This window comes from Euphorbia lathyris, chromosome 6, assembly GCF_963576675.1.
Source record: "Euphorbia lathyris chromosome 6, ddEupLath1.1, whole genome shotgun sequence".
In the NCBI taxonomy this organism is placed as follows: domain Eukaryota; kingdom Viridiplantae; phylum Streptophyta; class Magnoliopsida; order Malpighiales; family Euphorbiaceae; genus Euphorbia; species Euphorbia lathyris.
This window is the reverse complement of record NC_088915.1, coordinates 81,713,970-81,736,983: the sequence shown is the minus strand read 5'-3', so window position 1 is coordinate 81,736,983 and position 23,014 is coordinate 81,713,970. Positions and strand designations below refer to the sequence as shown.

General features: G+C 31.7%; 1 pseudogene; it reads right to left on the bottom strand.

Moving 5' to 3' along the window:
- Positions 1-7,453: 7,453 nt before the first annotated feature.
- Positions 7,454-9,660, bottom strand: LOC136233783 (elongation factor 1-gamma-like; annotated as a pseudogene).
- Positions 9,661-23,014: the final 13,354 nt, after the last annotated feature.

Sequence of the window (23,014 nt, the reverse complement as noted above, 5' to 3'; positions counted from 1 at the left end):
AACATTTCTATAATTTTACGTAAATTAATTATTTTTTGTTAAATTATTAATAAAAAATAATTTTAATTCTATCCACCAAACCACTTTACGAAAATTGACACTACTTTACGGAAAATCTATAAAACCTTTACAAATTTCCGTAACATTTGTATAATTTTACGTAAATTAATTATTTTTTGTTAAATTATTAATAAAAAATAATTTTAATTCTATCCACCAAACCACTTTACGAAAATTAACACTACTTTACGAAAAATCTATAAAACCTTTACAAATTTCTGTAACATTTGTATAATTTTACGTAAATTAATTATTTTTTGTTAAATTATTAAAAAAAATAATTTTAATTATATCAACCAAATCACTTTACGAAAATTAACACTACTTTACGGAAAATCTAAAAAAACTTTACAAATTTTCTTAACATTTCTATAATTTTTCGTAAATTAATTATTTTTTGTTAAATTATTTTTTAATTATATCCAACAAACCACTTTACGAAAATTAACACTACTTTACGGAAAATCTATAAAACGTTTACAAATTTCCGTAACATTTGTAAAAGTCTACGGAAATTAATTATTTTTGGTAAATTATTAATAAAAATAATTTTAATTCTATCCACCAAACCACTTTACGAAAATTGACACTACTTTACGGAAAATCTATAAAATCTTTACAAATTTCCGTAACATTTGTATAATTCTACGGAAATTAATTATTTTTGGTAAATTATTAATAAAAAATAATTTTAATTCTATCCACCAAACAACTTTACGTAAATAGACTCTACTTTACGGAAAATCTATAAAACCTTTACAAATTTCCGTAACATTTCTATAATTTTACGTAAATTAATTATTTTTTGTTAAATTATTAATAAAAAATAATTTTAATTCTATCCACCAAACCACTTTACGAAAATTGACACTACTTTACGGAAAATCTATAAACCTTTACAAATTTCAGTAACATTTGTATAATTTTACGTAAATTAATTATTTTTTTTAAATTATTAATAAAAAATAATTTTAATTCTATCCACCAAACCACTTTACGAAAATTAACATTACTTTACGGAAAATCTATAAAACCTTTACAAATTTCCGTAACATTTGTATAATTTTATGTAAATTAATTATTTTTTGTTAAATTATTAAAAAAAATAATTTTAATTATATCCACCAAACCACTTTACGAAAATTAACACTACTTTACGGAAAATCTATAAAACCTTTACAAATTTTCGTAACATTTCTATAATTTTACGTAAATTAATTATTTTTTGTTAAATTATTAATAAAAAAATAATTTTAATTCTATACACCAAACCACTTTATGAAAATTGACACTACTTTACGGAAAATCTATAAAACCTTTACAAATTTCCGTAACATTTGTATAATTTTACGTAAATTAATTATTTTTTGTTAAATTATTAATACAAAATAATTTTAATTCTATCCACCAAACCACTTTACGAAAATTAACACTACTTTACGGAAAATCTATAAAACTTTTACAAATTTTCGTAACATTTGTATAATTTTACGTAAATTAATTATTTTTTATTAAATTATTAAAAAAAAATAATTTTAATTCTATCCACCAAACCACTTTACGAAAATTAACACTACTTTACGGAAAATCTATAAAACCTTTACAAATTTTCGTAACATTTGTATAATTCTACGGAAATTAATTATTTTTAGTAAATTATTAATAAAAAATAATTTTAATTCTATCCACCAAACAACTTTACGTAAATTGACACTAATTTACGGAAAATCTATAAAACCTTTACAAATTTCTATAACATTTCTACAATTTTACGTAAATTAATTATTTTTTGTTAAATTATTAATAAAAAAATAATTTTAATTATATCCATTAAACCTCTTTACTTAAATTGACAATACTTTACGGAAAATCTATAAAACGTCTACAAATTTTCGTAAACTTTGTACAATTTATGTAATGTAATAAATTTGTGGTAGATTATTAATAAAAAAATAATTTTAATTCTATCCACCAAACCACTTTACGAAAATTGACACTACTTTACGGAAAATCTATAAAACCTTTACAAATTTTCGTAACATTTCTACAATTTTACGTAAATTAATTATTTTTTGTTAAATTATTAATAAAAAAATAATTTTAATTATATCCACTCAACCACTTTACGTAAATTGACAATACTTTACGGAAAATCTATAAAACCTTTATAAATTTTCGTAAACTTTGTACAATTTATGTAATGTAATAAATTTTTGGTAGATTATTAATAAAAAATAATTTTAATTCTATCCACCAAACCACTTTACGTAAATTGACAATAATTTACGAAAAATCTATAAAACCATTACAAATTTCTCTAACCTTTGAATAACTTATGTAAAGTAATAAACTTTTGTTAAATTATTAATAAAAAATAATTTTAATTCTATCCAACAAACCACTTTACATAACTTGACATCACTTTACGTAGAATCCATAAAACCTTTACAATTTATCGTAAACTTTGTACAATTATGTAAAGTAATAAATTTTTGGTAAATTATTAATAAAAAAATAATTTTAATTCTATCCACCAAACTACTTTACGAAAATTGACACTACTTTACGGAAAATCTATAAAACTTTATAAATTTTCGTAATATTTGTACAATTTTACGTAAAGTAATTATTTTTGTTAAAATATTAATAAAAAATAATTTTAATTCTATCCAACAAATGACTTTACATAACTTAACACCGCTTTACGTAGAATCCATAAAATCTTTATAATTTTTCGTAAACTTTGTACAAACAAACTATAAAGTAATTATTTTGTGTAAAATTAGTAATAAAAAAAGAATTCTAATTCTAGCCACCAAAGCACTTTATATAAATTGACACTACTTTACGTAAAACTCATAAAACCTTTAAAATTTTCCGTAACGTTTGTACAAAATATAAAGTAATTATTTTTTGTATAATTATTAATAAAAAAGAATTCTAATTCTAGCCACCAAACCACTTTATATAAATTGACACTACTTTACATAAAATCCATAAAACTTTTAAAATTTTCCGTAACGTTTGTATAATTTTATGTAAAGTAATTATTTTTTCTTAAATTATTAATAAAAAGAATATGATTTATTTATTAATTTATATTTATTTATAAATTTAGTAAGCAACTCTAAATGATTTTAGTAAAGGCAAATATTTTACGTGAAACTCAATTTTGGGAATTTAGTAATATTTTAAAAATAACAACTTTATGAAAATTTAATCTTACTTTACGTATGTTATGTCTATCAGGACAAGATCGGCGTAAAGTAATTTTTGTAAAATAACAACTTTGCGTATAAAATCCATAAAATGTTTACAAATTTCCGTAACATTTGTACAATTTTACGTAAAGTAATTTTTTTGTTAAATTATTAATCTATATATAATATAAAACAATAACAATTTAGCTGAGGTGTCACTTCCTCCCTTTTTACTGAAAAAAAATATAATATAAAATATAATATATTAACTTTAGTTATATTATTATATTTATTTATAAAAAGATTATTTTATCCGTACTATATCTAAGAGTTCTACAGAATTTAAATTAATCCCTAAAATCTCTCTAATTCTCTGCATATCTATATCTAAAAGTTATACATAATTTAAATTAATCCCTAAAATCTCTCTAATTCTCTGCATATCTATATATAATATAAAACAGTAACGATGGCGTTGATGTGTCACTTCCTCATTTTTTACTGATAAAAAATATAATATATTAACTTTAGTTATATTATTATATTTATTTATAAAAAGATTATTTTATTCGTAATATATCTAAGAGTTCTACAGAATTTAAATTAATCCCTAAAATCTCTCTAATTCTCTGCATATCTATCTATATATTATATAATATAAAACAGTAATGATGGAGCTGAGGTGTCACTTTCTCCATTTTTACTGATAAAAAATATAATATATTAACTTTATTATATTATTATATTTATTTATAAAAAGATTATTTTATCCGTACTATATCTAAGAGTTCTACAGGATTTAAATTAATCCCTAAAATCTCTCTAATTCTCTGCATATCTATATCTAAAAGTTCTACATAATTTAAATTAATCCTTAAAATCTCTTTAATTCTCTGCATATCTATATTATATAATATAAAACAGTAACGATGGAGCTGAGGTGTCACTTCCTTATTTTTTACTGATAAAAAATATAATATAAAATATAATATATTGACTTTAGTTATCTTATTATATTTATTTATAAAAAGATTATTTTATCCGTACTATATCTAAGAGTTCTACAGAATTTAAATTAATCCTTAAAATCTCTTTAATTCTCTGCATATCTATATCTATATATAATATAAAACAGTAACGATGGAGTTGATGTGTCACTTCCTCATTTTTTACTGATAAAAAATATAATATATTAAATTTAGTTATATTATTATATTTATTTATAAAAAGATTATTTTATTCGTAATATATCTAAGAGTTCTACAGAATTTAAATTAATCCCTAAAATCTCTCTAATTCTCTGCATATCTATCTATATATTATATAATATAAAACAGTAATGATGGAGCTGAGGTGTCACTTTCTCCATTTTTAATGATAAAAAATATAATATATTAACTTTATTATATTATTATATTTATTTATAAAAAGATTATTTTATCCGTACTATATCTAAGAGTTCTACAGGATTTAAATTAATCCCTAAAATCTCTCTAATTCTCTGCATATCTATATATAAAAGTTCTACATAATTTAAATTAATCCTTAAAATCTCTTTAATTCTCTGCATATCTATATTATATAATATAAAACAGTAACGATGGAGCTGAGGAGTCACTTCCTCATTTTTTACTGATAAAAAATATAATATATTGACTTTAGTTATATTATTATATTTATTTATAAAAAGATTATTTTATCCGTACTATATCTAAGAGTTCTACAGAATTTAAATTAATCCTTAAAATCTCTTTAATTCTCTGCATATCTATATCTATATATAATATAAAACAGTAACGATGGAGTTGATGTGTCACTTCCTCATTTTTTACTGATAAAAAATATAATATATTAACTTTAGTTATATTATTATATTTATTTATAAAAAGATTATTTTATTCGTAATATATCTAAGAGTTCTACAGAATTTAAATTAATCCCTAAAATCTCTCTAATTCTCTGCATATCTATCTATATATTATATAATATAAAACAGTAATGATGGAGCTGAGGTGTCACTTTCTCCATTTTTACTGATAAAAAATATAATATATTAACTTTATTATATTATTATATTTATTTATAAAAAGATTATTTTATCCGTACTATATCTAAGAGTTCTACAGAATTTAAATTAATCCCTAAAATCTCTCTAATTCTCTGCATATCTATATCTAAAAGTTCTACATAATTTAAATTAATCCTTAAAATCTCTTTAATTCTCTGCATATCTATATTATATAATATAAAACAGTAACGATGGAGCTGAGGTGTCACTTCCTCATTTTTTACTGATAAAAAATATAATATAAAATATAATATATTGACTTTAGTTATATTATTATATTTATTTATAAAAAGATTATTTTATCCGTACTATATCTAAGAGTTCTACAGAATTTAAATTAATCCTTAAAATCTCTTTAATTCTCTGCATATCTATATCTAAAAGTTCTACATAATTTAAATTAATCCCTAAAATCTCTCTAATTCTCTGCATATCTATATATTCTATATATAATATATAATATAAAACAGTAACGATGGAGCTGAGGTGTCACTTCCTCCTTTTTTACTGATAAAAAATATAATATAATATAATATATAATATATTAACTTTAGTTATATTATTATATTTATTTATAAAAAGATTATTTTATCCGTATTATATCTAAGAGTTCTACAGAATTTAAATTAATCCTTAAAATCTCTCTAATTCTCTGCATATTTATATCTAAAAGTTCTACATAATTTAAATTAAACCCTAAAATCTCTCTAATTCTTTGCATATCTATATATAATATAAAATAGTAACGATGGAGCTGATGTGTCACTTCATTATTTTTTACTGATAAAAAATATAATATAATATAATATACAATATATTAATTTTAATTATATTATTATATTTATCTATAAAAAGATTATTTAAATTAAATGTGAAAATAAAATAATAATATTTAATTTATATAGCACCTTTATATCATTAATTGTAATTATTAAATTATATTTTTGTTAATATTTATATATTAAGATGAATCCGTGCGATGCACGGGTCAAAAACTAGTAAAATATAATTTTAGTTCTATCCACCAAACCACCTTACGTAAATTTACAAATGCATAAAAACTTTACAAATTTCCATAACATTTGTATAATTTTATTTAAAGTAATTATTTTTTGTTAAATTATTAATAAAAAATAATTTTAATTCTATCCACATGATTACCTAAATTGACACTATTTCACTTAAAATCTATAAAACATTTACAAACTTCCGTAACATTTGTACAATTTTATGTGAAGTAATTATTTTTTGTTAAATTATTAATAAAAAATAATTTTAATTCTATCCATCAAATCACTTTACGTAAATTTACACTACTTTACGTAAAATCCATAAAACCTTTACAAATTTTCGTAACATTTGTATAAAGTAATTAGTTTTCAGTAAAATATTAATAAAAAATAATTTTAATTTTAATAAAATTGACACGATTTTACATAAAATTCATAAAACCTTTAGAAATTTTCGTAACATTTGTACAATTTTACGTAAAGTAATTATTTTTTGTTAAATTATTAATATAAAATAATTTTAATTCTATCCTCCAAATCACGTTACGTAAATTGACACTATTTTACGTAAAATCCATAAAACTCTTACAAATTTTCGTAACATTTATACAATTTTACGTAAAGTAATTATTTTTTGTTAAATTATTAATAAAAAAAATAATTTTCACTCTATCTACGATACCACTTTTTGTAAATTGAAACTACTTTACGTAAAATATATAAAACATTTACAAATTTTTGTACATTTGTACAATTTTACGTAAAGTAATTATTTTTCAGTTTGCAAGGTTAAACCCAAGTAGCTGGATTTCTTTTACTATGGCAATAAAAGGAGTAAATAATTTATTAGTCCCTCTCATTTTTGCTTAATCCCCCCATTTTACTATCGGAAAAGTGTTGCTATTGCTGCCGTTTCTACTGTTACCGACGGTTTTCTAGAGCGTCGGGGTAATGTTTTTTTATTAGCGACACTTTTCTACGCACGGTTTTAACCGCCTCTATGTACGATTTTCATACACATACAAAAAGAGTTACGACTGAAAATCTGTCGGTGATCCACCGCTAAATATTTTTGTCGGTAAATTCCATAATGCAATTGCACTAATTTTTTGGGCAGAAAAAGGTTATAAACATAATCATTTCATTAAAAAAAATGAGTACAATTAGGCTCATCTTAGCACCAATATTTGCAAAATTAAAAGTACAATTAACAAAATCCAAAATAACATAACTAACGTGACTAAAGTTTTAATAATATGTTAAAAAATGTCAACATAATTAGAAATCAATCTCATATTGTTTGTTTACCACGAATGAATTTTTGCTAAAATCAAGGAGGCTTTGATCTTGCTGTATTAATGCTTCTGTTGCTTACCAACGATTGAACACCTTTGACAAGTTCTTCCTTGACCATGAACAAGACAGCAGAAGCAAGAATGCTTTGTACTATTTTCGTGCTCATGCCTTTGTAAAAACCATAGAATCCTTCGTAATGAATCATCTTGAGGATAGCATCGAGTATTAGAGTAGAGCCTTTCCAGTCATCTAGTATCATCTTACTCGGAGGCAGCAAATCAAGAGGATTTTTGGCTTTGGGCTTTGGTGCCTCTGCCTCTTCCTCATCAGCTTCTTTGGCCTTTGGTGGCTCTTTCTCCTTCTTGGCTTCTTTCTTTGGTTCATCCTTAGGCTTCGATTTTGCAGGTTCTTTTACATGGGCATGTTTCTTTTCAATAGGAGGAACTGAATCAGTCTGCTTGACATTGCCAATAATCTTTTTGAAATTTGGTTGATTAACCATGGTCCAAAAGTATCTCTCAACATGAGGAAACTCTGACGTAAAGCTCTTTGTCATGGAGCGAGTGAAGCCCAAATAGAGATTGCAAGTCACAATGATGTCAGCCAAGGACACCCAATGCCCAACCAAGTAGGTGGTAGATTCAAGATGAGTGTTTAGAGCACCCAATCATCTCTTCAGTGCAGCAATTGTAGCTTCCTCAATCTTCATATGCAAAGTCTAAAATATAAGATATCCTCACAAGAATACAACAATTTCGACATGATAAAAAGCATATCCAACAATAAGGGCATGGGTGATTGTGCAATTGTATAATTCAATCATTGACCAATTAACAAGTGAACAAAACTGTAAAATGTTATCAACAAGACATTCCTCACAATTCTATATTCATGCATGAACCAAAGTGCATATTTAAGTGCAGAATGAAAAGAAAATTGAAAATTTTCATTCGCTTTAAGATGTCATGAATGTGATATATGCCAGAATACGGACAACCCTGCAGGATGTGATCAGTTGAAACGCAACATGCGGTATCAAACACAATGCCAAAGGCTTACGTGTGAATGGGAACACTAAAAAATAAACAGAACTGAATAAAAAGAGATAACTCACTGGAGGAAGATATGGGCCATAACCCATTCTGGGTTTCAACCATCCCAAAATATTGGCATCAATCTCCAGAGATGAAAAATCAATCCACTGCTCAATGTGGGCCTAAAGACACAAGCATACAAATATAAGATAGGAAAATAAAACAAGGAGATATACAAATTAAAGCACAAGGCTAATAGCACAAACGTTTTAAACAAGAGGTCTTACATAATCAATAGGAGATGCACCAAAAGAGGGTTGTCAGCCTTCAAGCGAGCAACTGCATTAACAAAATAAATCACTCAAGTCCTTCAAAAAAAAGGAGAGTATGTAAATAGCAAATCAAGTACCTGAGCTTCTCAAGTGGAGAACATCCTAAATTGATATTACACACTGGACAGCTATCATACTCCTCGTCATTTATCTTCTTATATATGCACTTTCTTCAAACTGATTTCAAATTAAAGAGACAAAATATCAGATGTTTTTATTTTATATATGCACAAAGGGTTAATCTTTCATCAAATTAGTCCATAAATGACAAGCATTTGATCATGCAAGCCCAAATTGACCAAGACCTTGAACAAACTTGGAACTTAACTGAAATTACAAAGTAACAAACTTGGAAGTTACAAAGCTGAAAGGGGAGACAATATTCATTTATACACTCTGCAGATAAAGCAACCATGATATACATTTAACAATCATAACCCCAATACACACAATACAATTCGAACTAAAAGTTCAATCAATAAGCCCATGAACTTAACTGAAATTAGAAAAGAAAAAAGAGAATTGATAAAGAGTGGAGCTGTATACATTCAACATAGACAACTAACAAACCAAGAATCTAGCAAATTCACTAACCTGAAAGCAGCACCAAGCAAGATTGAGCAAACTAACAAGCCAAAGAGTCCCATAATCAGCGATCATTATATACGATCTTCCATGAGACAACTTAGTAACGCTCTTCTTAGCCTGAAAAGCCAAGTACGATATAAACACGCAAGAGAAGCCAAAATGAGAATCATGTTATGAAAGAACCCGTGACACTCAAAGAGCCAATTAAACGATCCGGAGCCATGAAAGATTCCCTCTTTCAGAGTAAAATTAGGGCTTCTAAAGCCCTGTTTTCTTGTAGTGTATGTTATCAATTACAACTTAAAGCCATGAAGAAAAAATTGATGTTAATAAAATCAACTACAGCTTAAAGCCCTGAAAATTGACTGTATTCAAACACTTTTAAGGATGACGAGTATGACAATTTTCATACCATAACTAAAAACATAATCAGTAGACAATCTATCACAAATACAGTGACGGATATGAACTGAAAAATCACAATGTGGAAGCAGAAATTAAAAATTGAGCATACCTAGCAGTGAGTAATCCAAATTTGTGAGACTTTAGAAAAGGAAGTAAACAACAAGCCATTGACCAGCAATTCAGTCGTCCATAGTTATGACTGAAAGTGAGAGGTTTGCACGGATCTGAAACTCCTGGATCTGCATATCTGTTTGGTCTCTTCCTAAGATCGGTTCAAAGTTCAAACAAATGAGAAAGGAAAAGAACCTGCTGAGTGAACTGCGAGCTTACCAGAGAACGGAGCCGCGAACATACCGTCTAAAACCAGAGCAGCGAAATGGAGAAACTGAAAGCAACTGGAACAGACGGTAGCCAGTAAACACGTACAGAGGTCTAAGAGATGAGTTATAAGGTGTCTTTATATTATTGGTTTAAGAAAACAAAGTATAGATACTTTGTTTTTAAACCGTGAGGATAGCGGGCACCTCAATTTCATTGCATTTTTTAGGAACAATTTCATTGCATTTTAAATCTAACCAAACTTTCAATATATTACCAATCCAACCGAATTACAAAAAACGTGAAAAAAAAAACTTAAATGATTTTTTCGTTTTACATTTTCCTGTTGGTTTTTCAATTTGTTATGTTTTTCTTTTTCATTTTCCACATTTTTTTTTTTTTTTTTCATTTTCACGTTTTTTCAGTTTGTTACATGTTTTCAAATGGTAAAAAGCATTATTAGGTCTCTGATTTTTCATTTTTTAGTTCATTAAGCCTCTGATTTTTTATTTTTGCTCTTATTAAGCCATTGATGATCAAATCAGTAAGTTGTGAACATCTAATTCTGTTAAAAATACGTTATTGATTTCATCTGTATTTGAAATTATTAAAAAAAAAAATTACAATTTGGATTAAGGTTTTTACAGTTTTCCTATATCCACATTATTGGATTTTCCATAATTTACATCAAGTTAAAATATGGTCCTAGTATATTATATACTTAATGTTTGATAAAATAAAACAATAAATCCTATTGGTCAGTTCACCTAAGGGTATGATCGATCATCATGTTTGATTAACGAAAGGGTACGTTGAATCCTATTGGTTCATTAATGAAAAGGTACCTTATGGATGAAGAGATACCTTGATGGAAGGTATATTTATATAACAGAAATCAGAATTGGTCCTCTCTCTAACTTATCTAAAAGTCATTTTCTCTACATCAAGAAAATCTGTGAAGTCTAAAGGGTTAAGTGAGAGAAACACAATTCTTGTGACTCTAGAAGAACTCGATTATAATCGTCATGGATCAAGGTACGCTCTTCTAGTTGTTATTAAGTGTTTGTGAAAATCATCTTATTCGAACATCTGAGCAATTAATGTTTATCTAATATTATGATGAAATCTGTAAGATTTCTAACATATGGTATCAGAGCCTGGTTGTGAATCAATGATTTTCCAATTATGTTTTCATCCGCTGCGTTAATAGTTAATTTCTATATGTGATTATGCTATTTACAATTTTTATTTATTTTACTAATCATTGATTGAATCAAGAGTCGAATCTGGTTTTAATATTGATGTTGTAAAACAGTGGCTTTTACTGTTTAACCATACGAGATATTGTTATATATAAAAGTTGAAATGATTAATATTGAAAAGATTATCATTTTGAATTTTGTTCTTTTGTACATGGAATGGTTATGGGGATTACGATTATAGGATCTCAAGTTTTTTTTCCCCTTTAGAATTATGTTTCAGCATTAAACTTATAGATTTTATTCTTTACAAACCATTATAATGGGCTGTATATAATACTTAAATTCAATTTTGGATGTTTACTGACAATTATATGTTTACATGATCAAGTGACCACATCTTTCAAGGTTTTTGACTGATAATGTTTATAGTCACCACATATCAACCTATATAATATTATTTTAATTTAATATCTAAATTATGTGTAATTTGTTAGTCGCCAAAGTGGCCAAATTAGAAAGATTAGATGTCACATTAAAATAATTTCAATTACTCATATGTATGTGATGCTTATAATTGAGATGATATTATGTATCAAAATATTTTATCATGAGTATATTGACGTTCATTGTTATAAAATATTATGGGTCGCCCAAAGGTTGATTAATTATTTTATAAGTTATGAACATTATGTGTTAATTGATATGCTTGATTAGACATGTTTAGTATATCCAAAGATGACAAATATATCTAATTGGAGTATATTAATTACAAATTACGTATATTTAAATTAAGCATCAATTATGTTTTGTTTCATTGTTGTATATTGTTATTTTACCCAAAGGAGAATTTCAATGTACATTTGATGATGGTAAAATTATGGATCTATATTATTGTAATTAAATTTATTACTCAAAGCATTAATGGATGAGTATATTTATATATCTTTAAAGCATATGTTCCTGTTTCTCTTCATTCGCAAGCTACGTCTGTAACTAAGTTCAATGAACTTAATTTCTCTTTTATCTTGGTGTTTTAGATCTTGATTTGGCAATCTTAAATGATGCACTTAGTGATACTAGCAGTGCCGAACAGAGGTCTGCCTACAAAGCATGAGAAAAATCTAACAGACGAAGCTTAATGTTTATGCAAATGACAGTAGCAAACAACATTAAGTCCACAATAAATAGAACTGAAAGTGCTAAGGAATTTATGAAATTTGTGGAAGAATGTTTGCAGTCTGAGTCTGCTGATAAGTCTCTTGTTGGGATGCTAACGAGTACTTTAACCACTATTAAGTTTGATGGTTCTCGTACCATGCATCAAGATATTATTGAAATGTTTAATATTGCTACAAAACTAAAGTCTATGGGAATGGAAGTGAATGAAAATTTCCTAGCAACGTTTGTTCTTAATTCCTTACCTCCCGAGTATGGTCCATTTCATATGGACTATATGGTTCAACTAGAAGGATATGTGGTTGAACGAAAGGAAAATATGGTATGTAAACTTAAAAAGTCAATATATGAACTAAAACAAGTTTCCCGACAATGGTATCTTAAATTTATGATACCATCACATCTTTTGGATTTAAGGAAAACATTGTTGATCAATGTAAGTTTATAATTCTAGTTCTGTATGTTGATGATATCTTGCTTGCAACTAACGATCTTGGTTTATTACGTCAAATCAAAGAATTTCTCTCTAAAAAGCTTTGAAATGAAAGATCTGGGTGAGGCATCCTATGTGATTGGAATAGAAATATTTCGTGACAGATCACAAAGATTATTAGGATTGTCTCAGAAAGCATATATTAAAAGGATTCTTTGTGGCATGCTTTGAGGCCACGATTCATGGATTATGGTTGCAGAACTTTATTTCAGGACTTGGAATTGTCGATAGTATTGCCAAGCCGTTGAAAATTTATTGTGATAATTCTGCAACAGTCTTTTTTTTTAAAACGACAAGTATTCTCAAGGTGCTATGAGGGAATTAAAGGCTAACGTATAGCAGTGGAAATATAAAAATTTTAAGCTTTTTCCATCAACCTAAGATCCGTTAATCGTTATTTCATATAAAGAGGGATAGAAGGAAATACCTTAATGAAGATCTATCTACCGTTGCAATCGAAGTGCCCACAACTTTTACTCCGAGTTCCCAAGCACAAGACAAAACACAACCCAAATCAAGTTAGATATCAACCGTATGAAAGCAATCAAGAATAGATTGCCTCTAATAAATCAACACAAGATCAAGGAATAAAAGAAAGAGATGAAAATCAATTGAATCGGTAGGAAGCGGTGAATATCTCGTCCTCGGCTAGAGGGTCGAAAATTCTCTCTCCTGGAATGCTTGTGTATATCAAAAATCACAATGAGGGAGGTATTTATATTCTCTTGTATCTAAACCCTAGTTAGATAGAATTAGGTTACTTAATAAGAATTTAATTCGGAATAGAATTCTTAATTATTATCTATTAATATATCTAAATATAAAGATAATAATAATAATAACTTTATTGGATAATAATAGGAGTAATTTTAATCTCATTAAAACTCCTAATTTAATTATCCTTTAATTCATAATCCTAATCTAATTAGGATTGATAAAATCAAATTAATTATTTATGTATTTATTACATAAATTTCGCCCCCCCCCCCCCCTTAGTTACTGGGCCCTATTGGGCTCAGTTGGGCTTCCATCAATTAATTAACATCTGTTTCTCTTTTGGGCTCCAAGTCTTATGTGTGACCCATTAGGTTCTTATTGCTTCTAGCCGTATGTAACTATTAAATTAATTTTCACATAATTATATTTAATCTTTACATAACGGAATGAGTGCGCGAAATGTGATTAGCAAATCCGAAACATTCCCCCAGAGCTATAAGAAGACAGGTTGATTATGTCGTTGACCTTTCTGTATTAGTTACAGTATAATTCAATCCTTTATCAGCTACATCCTTGAACTGAATCTTATGACTATGGATAATGTCAAGTCACATATAGCGAGACGTTCGTTTTACTTGTACAGGTCGAGTCAACTCCAATTAGATAGGTTAAGTGAAATCTGTATTTCAAGTCTTAAGCTATCACCTTGTAAGGATTTAGAGTCGAGTCTTCCACAAGCGATCCATGGATGTATCTCCCATTTATCGGGAGTGATAAATGCTGAATCCAATGTATAATTATCCTGCAATTACTTCCTGTGATACCCAACGTCTGCCGTTCACACCCCAGAGTCATCTCTGTTAAGGATCGTGTTACAACAGGATCAAAGTATCACATTCCGTAATCCAGAATGACCAATTAACATTCCTTTGAGTCTGAGGATTACTTATACCTATTAATACCAATGAGATGAACAGGTGACAAGGATGAATCTACCCATCCTGCTATCTCAATTCGTGTCCCCAATCCTAATGAACTCCTTTTCATTGGATCCACGTAACTGTCCAGATATCTGTATATATGAAGCTTGTGAGATCAGCTTTCTGTCGGGACAGAAGACATTGTTACATGCAAGTCTCAACAGTGATATGTCAATCCTAAACATATTACTTGACTTGGGGTGGTTTTAAGTTTATTAGTTTATTATAAAGTTTCGTCTCACTTCATGCTTGTATGAACACTTTATAATCACTTTAAACAAACTTATGGATTTCCTTTTATTAGACTTTATTTAGTTCTTAAAAGGGATTGCCTTTATACAGTTATGAAACCATATCTCATTAAAACAAATGATATAAAGAACACTTTATTTATATTGAGTTTATCCTAGAACAATTGTCTATAGGACACTAAACCCCAACATACTCCCACTTGGACTAAAGCCAATTGTTTCTACAACTTATCCCAGTAGAACTAAGATGACGATCATGTACTTTCTGGGTTAAGGGCTTTGTCAACGGATCTGCAACGTTGTCCTCTGTAGGTACTCTTTCTATTCTCACATCTCCTCTTGCCACAATTTCTCTTATAATGTGGTATCGCTTCAGGTAATGCTTGGATGCATTATGAGACCGTGGTTCCTTTGCTTGCGCAATGGCTCCATTGTTATCATAGTACAGTGTAATGGGATTTACAATGTCAGGCACCACACCAAGTTCTGTAATGAACTTTCTAATCCAAACCGCTTCCTTTGCTGCTTCCGCAGCAGCGATATACTCTGACTCGGTCATAGAGAAAGCTACGCTTCCCTGCTTGGAACTCTTCCAACTGACCGCGCCCCCATTCAAGATAAACAGGTATCCTAATTGGGATTTAAAATCGTTCTCGTCTGTGAGATGACTGGCATCTGAAAATTCTTCTATTTTCAGATCCCCTTCTCCGTACACTAGAAACATGTCCTTAGTTCTTCTCAAGTACTTAAGGATGTTCTTGACGGCATTCCAGTGCTTGTCTCCCGGATTACCTTGGTAACGACTCGTCAAACTTAACGCGAACGCTACGTCAGGTCTAGTGCATAGCATAGCATACATAATCGAACCGATTGCGCTGGCCTACGGGATTATAGCCATGTGCTTCTTATCATCTTCGGTTTTAGGACATTGATGATTGTTTAACTTTACTCCATGTACCATGGGTAAGTTACCTCGTTTCGATTCAAGCATGCTAAACCTCTTTAGCACCTTTTTCAATGTATGTAGCTTGTGAAAGACCAAGCAGTCTTCTTGATCTATCTCTGTAGATCTTTATACCAAGTATATAAGCTGCTTCACCAAGGTCTTTCATGGAGAAGTTACCTGATAACCATACTTTAACCGACTGTAGTAGAGTTATGTCATTTCCCATTTATAATATATTGTCCACATATAATATCAGAAATGCTACAGAGCTCCCACTTGCTTTCTTGTAAATGCAAGCTTCTTCGCAATTTTGTTCGAAACCAAATTGTTTTATGGTTTCGTCAAAACGCTTGTTCCAGCTTCTAGATGCTTGCTTGAGTCCATAAATGGATCTCTGAAGTTTGTAAACTTTGTTTGCATCCTTTGATATGAAGCCTTCATGTTGCATCATGTATACATCCTCAAGCAGGTTTCCGTTCAGGAAAGCTGTTTTCACATCCATTTGCCAAATCTCGTAATCGTAGTGAGCGGCAATAGTAAGCATTATTCTGATTGATTTGGACATAGCCACAGGAGAGAAAGTTTCGTCATAATCAATTCCTTGCTTCTGACGATATCCTTTCGCTACTAACCTAGCTTTGTAGGTAACCTTTCCATCCATGTCAGTCTTCTTTTTGAAGATCCTGTTGAAACACCTTTCCACATGATTTTGATTTGACAAAATTATTTAAGTAAAATTAAATATATTCTAAACACACTAAGTTTAAATGCTTTGATTTATTACACTAATGTGTTTGTTCAATGTTGAGTTAAATTGTTTATAAGACATAAAGACTAAAAGGCTTAAAGCCCATACGGAAGTCAAAGCCCAAGTCAAACAGATCAAGACCACTCGGCCCGCGAGTACAAAACGCTGTCGTTATGAACAAAACGCAGCTCAGCGAAGAGAAGGATCTAGAAGACCTTCGTTGAACAACTTCGGAATGAAGCTGCTGAGTTGAATCGACAAAGAGTACAAGACAGCAGCTGAGCAAGAACAACTTCCAAACAAAGTATTCCACTTTGGGTAAAGTTCAGAAGACACAGGACGCTGTCTAGTTGACCTTACCATAAATGGAGAGACATTCTGCCGAACTGACTAAAAGCTGACCGAGGACAGAAGATACTCAAATCTGATTGGCCGAGAGCTTTGAGCAAGACTGAGTGACAACGACAGGAAGCCGTTTCCCTCCAACGGTTATTTCGAAATTCGAAATGACTGATGTCTCAGACGTCTCTATAAATAGAGCCCTTCAGTTGCTTCATTTACATAGAACTTGATCAAGCCATTACGCTGACCAAAAATCCACTCAAAGTTCTGTGAAGAAAAGCAAAGCAAATTCTTACACCAAATTATATATCTTTCGTGTAAACGTCTAGAGTGATTATTCAATCATCTAAGGTGTCTTAGCAATTGTTGTTTAGGACAAATCTTTATCATTTCTAGAGATTAGAAAGGAGAGGCTGAGTACTCGGTTATAGTACTCAGCGAGAGATTAGAAGTGAGTAGAGGTATAGAGGAAGGTACTCTTGTTATACTCAGCTTCTAAGTTGTAAAAGGTTTGATGCTCTACCGTTAAAGAGCTCAGTAGAGAATTTGAAAGCTCGGAACGTGTTCCGGGGACAGGACGTAGGCTTGGAGGCCGAACCTGGATAAATCTGCTGAGTAACATCTTTCTAACCTTAAACTCCTTAATATATATTGCTTGCTTAAACAAAACTGACCAAGTAAAGAGGTCACGCTGAGTTGTGTTGAATTGAGTATCTGAGTTCAGGAATAGACTTAAGTGCTATCTCCTGACTCAAAGAAAGAAGTTGACTTAGTCACCAGTTGACTAAGCTAGTGTCTTAATCTACTCAGCGCGCTGTGTAATCCTTTTTCAAAGAAAAAGAAATCAGCCTTAACGTATTAAAATTTAAAGTAGTTTCTATCCCCCCTTTGAAACTAACTTGTTACGTTATAAGGGACCAACAAGTGGTATCAGAGCTTAAAAGCTCACTGTTAAAGGTTTAACTACCTTGAGCTGATCCCCACTATGGCTGAAAATAGCACTCGGTTTCTCCCAGGAAACCAGACAACTCAGATCTTACCTGAGGGACTGTCCATTACTCGGCCTCCTCTATTCTTCGGGTCTAACTACACCTTCTGGAAGAATAGGATGAAAAACTTTATTCAGGCAACAAACATGAGTGCATGGCTTTCAATAGTCCAAGGCCCATTTGTCCCTGTTGAAGTTGTGGCTGGCCAAACAGTTGTCAAAGCTGAGGCCAAATGGACAGAGGATGATCTCAAGAAGCTACAAAATCACGCTTCGGCTATAAATATGCTTCACTGTGCACTTGATGCTACAGAGTATAATAAGATATCAGGTTGTGAGTCAGCTCAAGAGATCTGGAAGAAGCTGGAGGTCACCTACGAAGGAACCAACAAAGTAAAGGAGTCTAAGGTGAACCAGCAGATGAGACTATACGAGCTGTTCGAGATGAACGATGATGAGGGAATCTCTAACATGAATGCAAGGTTTACAAACATCATCAACGAGCTCAAGAGACTTGGGAAGATCTTCACTGAGGAAGAACAAGTCAAGAAGATTCTCAGGAGTCTTCCTAAAAACTGGCAAGCAAAAAAGACTGCTGTTGAGGAAGCTCAAGACTTAACCACCTACAAATATGATGAACTCATCGGCTCACTGCTGACCCATGAGATCTCAATGAAGAATTTCGAGGTGAAGGAAAAGTCTGAAGACAAGAAGCAAAAATCTCTTGTCATGAAAGCTGACTCCACTGATGGGAGGTCAACAGATGATGAGGAGATGGCTATGTTCACCAGGAAGATGAAGAGGCTGTTCAGAAAGAATGACAAATATTCTAAGAAGCCTTGCAGAAAGTTTGATAAGTATAAAGCTGAGTCCAGCGACAGCAAATACAAGAAGGACAACTCAAAGCCCATTACATGCTTTGAATGTCATCAAACTGGCCATATCAAGTCAAACTACCCCTCGCTGAGGAAAGAAAAGAAGAACGGCAAAAAGGCAATGGTGGCAACATGGAGCGACAGTGATGAGTCTTCATCATCAGAAGCTGATGCCACTGAGTCAGCAAAGATCTGTTTTATGGCTGATGAACTTGCTGAGCCGTGCATCTTTGAGCATGCTGACCCCTCCATTGCATCTGATGACGAGGAGCAATCAAATGAGGTTATATCACTACCCCAGCTCAGAAATGAAATGGTTAATGCCTTGAGTGATCTCTACACACTTGTCAAAAAGTGTAATAAGAAAGTTAGAGCACTCAGCAGGCGCTTTGACGAGGTTGAGGAGGTCAAGCTGAGTGACCTCAGATTCCTTCTTCAGGACAACTCAACTTTGCATGATAACATGGAGATCATACATAAGTCTGTCTCTGAAGTCCAATCAGATTCTAAGAAACTGAGAAAGGACGTCACAACTATCCAGAACCAACTAAAGGTTCTAAACAAAAGAAATATTCTTCTGAATACTCAGTACCGAGGTACTGGTCAGCAGAGATGGAATCCTCAGCGGAAAGTCCAGTGTGACTTTTGTGGGAAGAAAGGACACACCACAAAGGTGTGCTGGCACGCTCAGCACTGGGGTGCTGACAAGTTAGTGAGAAATCCTAAACGGAAAGTCAGCTGTGACTTCTGTGGAAAGAATGGCCATACTGTTCAAGTATGTCGCCATAAAATAAAATATGATGCTTTACCTGTTGAACCTAACAAGCAAGGACCCAAAAAGAATTGGGTACCTAAGAGTAACTAGTTACATTGCAGGTAAGCCTGAGATGTGCTGAGAAGTCAAAGATGTGGTATATTGACAGCGCATGCTCGAGGCATATGACGGGTGATGAAACTCAGTTCATCACATTTGAGCGTAAACTAGGAGGAAGCGTAAGTTTTGGAGACAACAAAAAGGGTAAGATAGTAGGGTCATGAACCGTTGGAGGTAATCCTACTATTGAGTCAGTCTCCCTAGTCAGCGGACTCAAATATAACTTACTCAGCGTAGCTCAGCTATGTGACAATGGGAGAAAAGTTATATTTGATGACACTAGATGTAAAATATACGAGGGTAAAACAAATGAGTTAATTTTAACTACCCCTCGCATTGATAATGTCTTCATGCTGAACTTGGAGAAAAAGTTTTCAAAAACTGTATGCTTAGTTTCAAAGGAAGAAAATTCCTGGCTATGGCACAGGAGACTTGGTCATGTAAGCATGGACCTCCTGGCCAAATTAACAAGAAAGAAATTGGTTAAGGGACTGCCAGAACTTAAATTTGAAAAAGATCAACTATGCCACGCTTGCCAAGCTGGAAAACAAACCAAACAATCTTTTCATAGTAAAAATATTGTCTCAACTAAGCGTCCGTTAGAGTTACTACTTTTGGATCTCTTCGGTCCAGTCCAACCGCTGAGTCTGGGTGGAAGAAGATTTTCCTTGGTCATTGTAGATGACTTCTCTCGGTACACGTGGATCATCTTACTGAGTAGCAAGGATGAGACCTATGAGACATTTTCAAATTTGGTTAGAAAACTTGAAAATGATAAAGACCTAAAACTGGCTCACATCCGAAGTGATAATGGTGGAGAATTCAAAAACCAACAGTTTGTTGAATTCTATGAAGCTAGCGGCATTGACCATAATTTTTCTGCTCCTAGGATGCCTCAACAAAATGGGGTTGTAGAAAGGAAGAACAGAACCTTGGTTGAAATAGCCAGGACAATCCTGAGTGAGCATAGGCTTCTAAAGTATTTTTGGGGAGAAGCTGTTAACACAGCGTGCTATATTCTTAATAGGGCTCTTGTTAGACCTATACTAAAGAAGACCCCCTACGAACTTTGGAAAGGACGAAAGTCCAATATTGGATACTTTCGTGCCTTTGGCTGTAGATGTTTTATTTTAAACACCAAAGATAGCCTAGCTAAGTTTGACTCAAAAGCTGATGAAGCTATCTTTTTAGGCTACTCAACAAACAGCAAAGCATACAGAGTTTTCAATAAACGAACTCAAGTTTTAGAAGAGTCAGTACATGTTGAGTTCGACGAAACTAACCCTACAGGAAGATATCGGCCGCTGACCGAGGATGATCCACACTCAGTACCTGCTGATCAAGATACACCCGCTGAGTCATTCCCTCAAGGGCTGACTCAAGGTAAGAGTGAACCTCAAATTGTTTTCACTAACCAGTCTACACCTGCAGAGATTGTTGAAACACAAACAGCACAAGACATCAATCTACCAAAGGAGATAAGGATACCAAGAGGACACTCAGAGAGTGCTATTCTTGATGCCGCAGAGAATACCCTGATGACAAGAAACCAACTCAGGAGATACCTCAGCAATGTAGCCTTCGTCTCAGTTCAGGAACCAAAGAACTTCGCTGATGCTGAGGAAGATGAATTCTGGATGAGCGCAATGCAAGAGGAACTTGATCAATTCAGAAGAAACGATGTATGGGAGTTAGTGCCACATCCAAGGAGTCAGAAGACCATTGGAACAAGATGGGTCTTCCGCAACAAGCTGGATGAACAAGGAAATGTAGTCAGGAACAAAGTAAGACTTGTAGCTCAGGGCTACAGTCAGCAAGAAGGTATTGACTACGGTGAGACCTTTGCCCCAGTGGCAAGGCTAGAGGCTATTAGAATTTTATGCGCTTATGCAAGTTATATGAACTTTAAACTGTTTCAAATGGATGTTAAGAATGCATTCCTTAATGGAGTTATAAACGAGGAAGTTTATGTTAATCAACCTCTAGGGTTTGAGGATCCTAAGTTCCCAAACCACGTTTATAAACTCAAAAAGGCTCTGTACGGCCTCAAGCAAGCACCACGTGCTTGGTATGAGAGGCTGACCAGTTTCCTGCTGACTAGAAACTATGTCAGGGGCAAAGCTGATACAACCTTATTCATTAAGAGAAAGGGTAAAGATACCCTGCTGGCTCAAATATATGTGGATGATATTATTTTCGGTGCTACTAATGAGTCAATGTGCAAGGAATTTAGCAAGCAAATGCAGACTGAGTTTGAAATGTCTATGATGGGAGAACTCAACTTCTTCCTTGGACTTCAAATCAAACAAGGGAAAAATGGCATCTTCATCAGTCAAGCTAAATATGCCAAGGAGATATTGAAGAAATATGATCTTGAAAATTGCAAGCCAATATCTACTCCTATGGGCACTGACACTGTCCTCTGCGCTGACGAGAATGGTAAGTCGGTAGACAGCAAATTGTATCAAGGTATGATAGGCTCTCTACTTTACTTAACAGCAAGTAGACCGGACATTCAGTTCTCAGTATGCTACTGTGCTAGATATCAATCTAACCCTAAGGAATCTCATTACATAGCTGTAAAAAGAATCCTTAGATATTTGCAAAGCTCAGTGAATGCAGGTTTATGGTATCCCAACACTCATGGTTTTACACTCGTTGGATACACTGATGCTGACTACGGACGAGACAAGCTTGAACGAAAAAGCACCTTTGGAGGATGTCACTTCTTATGAAGTTGTCTTGTATCCTGGTTCAGCAAGAAGTAGGCGTCAGTAGCCTTATCTACCACTGAAGCTGAGTACATTGCTGCTGGACACTGTGTTGCTCAAGTCCTATGGATTAAGCAACAGCTTGAAGACTATGGTGTTCAAACAAAGACAATTGAGGTCAAATGTGACAACAGAAGTGCAATTGATCTATCAAAGAACCCAATTCAACACAGTAGGATGAAGCATGTCAGCATAAGACATCACTTCATTAGAGACCATGTACTCAAGGGTGAGATAAAGCTGACCTACGTCCCAACGGATGAGCAGCTTGCTGATATCTTCACAAAGCCACTGGCTCGTGAGCAGTTCAGCATACTGAGAGAAGCCATTGGTATGTTTA